The sequence below is a fragment of the Lactuca saligna genome, chromosome 3, assembly GCF_052625555.1.
Source record: "Lactuca saligna cultivar CGN05327 chromosome 3, ASM5262555v1, whole genome shotgun sequence".
Lineage (NCBI taxonomy): Eukaryota > Viridiplantae > Streptophyta > Magnoliopsida > Asterales > Asteraceae > Lactuca > Lactuca saligna.
The window spans coordinates 202457851-202462811 of record NC_136419.1 but is presented as its reverse complement, the minus strand read 5'-3'; the positions used below and the strand labels follow the sequence as shown (position 1 = coordinate 202462811).

The 4961-nt window shown below is 31.0% G+C and overlaps 1 pseudogene across 1 annotated transcript; it reads left to right on the top strand.

Annotated features, from left to right (window-relative positions):
- Window positions 1-1184: 1184 nt before the first annotated feature.
- Window positions 1185-4454, top strand: LOC145034116 (protein FAR1-RELATED SEQUENCE 5-like; annotated as a pseudogene). Its single transcript, XR_013677898.1, has 3 exons — window positions 1185-1288; window positions 1942-4197; window positions 4278-4454. The product of XR_013677898.1 is annotated as a protein FAR1-RELATED SEQUENCE 5-like (transcript).
- The last annotated feature ends 507 nt before the right edge of the window (window positions 4455-4961 follow it).

The window sequence follows — 4961 nt, the reverse complement described above, 5'->3', positions numbered from 1 at the left end:
CTCTTGGGAGGCTAGGAAGTTGATGAAGAATGATGAAATTTAGAGACACCAACAATGAATCAACTTGATGTAGAATGATAGTTCTTTTGTATAAAACTCTTAAGACTCTTAAGCTTATGTTCTTATCAAAATAAAAACATAAAGAGAGCATAAAACAAGAGTTTGATCTTCAAATCTTCAACAAAAACTAGAGAGAAACATACACATACACATACAAGTTACAATTTTTTCATGGTTGGAGAAAGATGAATGAAAGCCTCACTTTATAAAGATAATATTTGGACCATAATTCCTTAACATATTAAAAACCCATGCACCTAAATCCTATGTGTTCCCCATGTTTATGTGTTCCCCATGCTTTAAGCCATACCCTTCTTTTTGAATAAACTAGTCAAAGACCATGCCATCCTTTTTTATTCCCATACGTTCAAAATTAAGAAGGCAATAGAGGATAAAACTTTTATATTTTATAAACCAAGTTTATAACATATAAAATTGAATTTTTTTGGTAAAAGAAAAATTATTCATCTAGTCCAAAATGTTGTGCATGACTTATTAGTTCATATCATATGAATTATGTAATGTTACTTGCTAATAAAAATTAATATTTCTATGAAATAAATAATTTCTAATTAATAATCAATTATATCAGTTTGTTTTTAGTGTGACTTATTAGTATCATATGTTAATTAACAATATCACTTTAACATGATCCTTGAGCATACTAGATCTTTCACATTATTGATAGATCCTAGTAGCACATCATCAACGAAAGTATCAAGTCGTAAAGTTATCTATCCAAAAGTGACCGTTAAGGAATCTAAGAGAATAAATTCCTGAATTATCCATGTACTCATATTTAGCTCATTTGTAAGCGAGTGACATTTTCTTCATGAAAATGTTTTTTTTTCATTTCCTTACAATGATACTGACGAGAAAACAAACTAATGAATCTAACCTTAATTTCTAGATGAGTTAAATATATTTATTTGGACTCGTTTGAAGATCGTTGGAAGTATATATATATATATATATATATATATATATATATATATATATATATATATATATATATATATATATATATATATATATATATATATATATATATATCAGCCCCATATAAGCTTAGGTGTGGAACCTATTAAACCACGTCATTTTTTGGCCTACATTATCTAATATCTTACATGATCACGTAGGTTAATTAAAAAAACATCATCTTCTTCTCGCCTCTTAAACCTATGTACGTTAATTGAAGAAAACATCATTTTTCCCGGCCTACCTACAGGTGTGTATTACGTATGTTCATATTCATTCAATTCACAATCAGTTTACACACCTAATTTCATTATTTGTATTTTAAATACCTCACAACCAATCGCCTTTTACAGACCGATTATGGATAAACACATGTTTTACTTGTTTTTAGAATTGCTAATTGATTCCGTTGATTCACTTATTAAAAATCCAAATCAAGTTGGCCAAGACTATAGTAATATATTTAATCGATTTAGTGGCAGAAAGTGGGGTCGATCACATGTAATCATAATTTTTAATAAACATATATTGGGTTTTTGGTTATTACTTTTCAATGCAAGAAATGACAGTATTCATTGTTTCTTTGATTGTCTGCTTTATAGAATCCTTATGACTAAATTGATATCAATTGTTGCTTTACAGAATCCTTATGAGTAAATTGATATCAGTTGTGTAGTTGACGACACATGTGCTGTTTTTATCCTTTATTTTCATAAACCATTAAATTAACATATTACTGTGTAATATACTTGCAATCTACATAAACATATAAAGTCTCTTATATTGTCTTTATACTTCTACGGTTAAATATACATAACATGTATCTCAAATCCATTTTACCCAAAATTGTTTCTTTCTTTTTTAATTGTAGAATGACATTCATGTGTGGTTTTCTTGGTGCAGGTCACATTCCACATTATGGATTCAGAAATGCAAGTAGCAGATCAGTCCTTTGAAAAACAGACAAATGAAGATATTGATGCAAATAATGGTTATTCAAGATCGACATCTGAATCAGAAAAAATAAATAATGATGGTTTCAATATTGGATGTGACGAAGGTGCATGTAATGATCAAAGTATTATTGGAAAGGTTTTCGATACACCCAATGATGCGTATACATTTTATAATGATTATGCATTTTTACATGGATTTGGTATACGTATTCATTGGAGATTTAAGAATAAGACAACAAATGAGCATTATCGGAAGACATATGTATGCAACAAAGAAGGTTTCAAATGCTTGAAAGTTAATAATTCAATTGGAAAAGTGATAAAACGTTGTAGAGAAGTAAGAACGGGATGCAAAGCAATGATTCAAATTTCAAAACAGAAGGATGAGAAATGGATCGTGGACAAGTTTAATGACACACACAATCATGCCTTGAGCTTGACACCAATGAAAGTAATGAAGCATAGATCGCATGGGAAGTTCCACCGTACTATCGAATGTAGATCTCTTATGGTGCAATTTGGTCAAGCAGGTTTGAAGCCTTCTCAAATTAAAAAGGCTATTAACGCAATGAAAACTTCAGATGAAGCCGATGTTACTTTAAAGCAATGTGCTGATGTCTTATCCGAGCAACGAAAACAGTATAGGGGAAAGGAGTTTTATGGACTTATAAAGCATTTCCAAGATAAAGCATTAGTAGATAATGACCAGTATTTTGTTGTGGACTTATGTGATGATGGTTATCCTAGGAATATATTTTGGGCTGATGGAAGATCAAGAGATGCCTATACTAAGTTTGGAGATGTTGTTGTGTTTGATGTCACTTATATGACAAATAAATACAAAATGCCATTTGCTCCCTTTGTAGGGGTTAATCATCATCGGCAATCTATACTTTTTGGTGGAGCATTGCTAGAAAATGAAAAAGAAGAAACATTTGTAAGGTTATTCGAGAATTTCCTAAAGTGTATGTTTAGAAAGCATCCAAAGGCAATTATTACAGATCAAGACAAAGCGATGGGTAATGCGATAAAAAAAGTGTTTCCAAACACTCGACACCGCTTTTGTGAATGCCATATTAAAAGGCATGAACCGAAACACATTCGCCAATTTGTTGCTCGTTATAGTGATTTTCAGGAATCTTATAGACATTGGGTAAACAATGACACCATTGAAGAATTTGAAAAAAAGTTTGAAGTTATGCGTAGTAGGTATAACCTAGAACATAAGTTGGATAAGTGAAATGTATAACCAACGGATACATTGGGCAAAACCTTTCTTCAAAGATATTTTCTTGGCCGGTATGACAACAAGTAGACTAAGTGAGAGTATCAATTTTTTTTGATGGATTTGTCAATTCCAACACCATGTTGAATGCATTTGTACTACAATATGAAAAAGCAGTACATACTCGAAGGGCCGCCAAAGAAGATGAAGACTTCAAGACTATGAAATCGAGGGCAGTTCTTTCTTCTGTGCATCCAATTGAAGCAAAAGCAGGTGAGTGTTACACTAGAAAAGCTTTTGAGATTTTTAAAAATGAATGGATGGAAGCCACTAACAATTTAACTCATGAGACGTTAAGCAAAAGTAAAGAAGAAATTATATACCGAGTTGGGCAACTTGATGTTGATAAAACATATTGGCGAACTGTTACCTTCCGTTATATGAGTGAAATTAATGTCACATGTTCATGTGCAAAGTATAAATATGTGGGATTTTATGTAAGCATTGCTTGTATGTTATGAAGAAGAGGCATGTTGAAACACTTCCGAATCACTATATTTTACCACGGTGGACCCTTAATGCTAGGTATAAGGTGGGTAATAGTAGTATTGGACTAGAGGAAATGAATAATGAAAATGGAGTGAGCGCATTCACTTTGTGGTGTGTCCGTTCAAATTTTACCAAAGTTATTGAACAAGAAAAGAAATCCCCTTTAAAAATAGATAAAGTTAATACTGTATTGATAAAGCTTTTAGATGATCTAACGATTCAGGAAAAGCCTAAAGCATTTGAAAATGCATCTCAAGGTTGTTTTACGGGAATTTGACAAGTAGATATGATGCCTCAATTGTTTGTACGGGATCCTATTGGCCCATCTAATACAAAAGGGCGGCCTAAAAATGCTACAAGAATTAGGTCTTTATTAGAAATGCCGAAGAAGGATTGTGTCACTACGCCACTAGTTGTTCAAAAAGAAAGGTAGTTGTAATATCACTTTATATTGTCATGAGTTTACCGGTGTAATTATTATATTAATTATTTTATTTTTCATGTATCAGGCAGATGAATTGTTGCAAGAGAAACAATGGTGATATGTCTTGTTGTTGGGAGAAATTTGGATGGTTTCTGTTTTGGATAGTTGATTTTTTTATGTTTTAAATAGGCACATTTTTTATGTTTTGGAAATAAATGGTGTATGAAAACCTATTTTGGATAATTGCGGTAATTATATTTTATTTTGGACAAAAAATGGTGTATGAAACATCTAGATGGTTTTTGTTTTTAACACAGATGTGTTACAAATATAAGTAGGTTGTTAATATAGGGTAAAAATAAAAGTACATTGCTACTATGGGCTTAAAATGAAAAGTACATTGTTGATTCTATAAAAATATGTATATGTATTGCTATTTTCCATAAAAAGTCAGAACATGTTATTCCGGTTAACAACGAGAAGTATGTTGCTGATTTTGTATAATTATTTAAAATTGAAACTTTATTATCTTCTTTGCAAGATTGCACATTGTGTACATAACTGGATTGGAGGAATCATGCTTTATATTGCAATTAGAAAAAGATACACAAGATTATATCAATCATAGAGAAATCTAAGTGGAAAAGGAAACAGTGGATTCTATCAAAATTCGTATATAGATTGCTATTTCTGATGCAAAGTAATGGTACATTGCTAATTATCGTAAAAAAATCAAACAACTTTGCTATTTCTAATACAAAATCAAAGT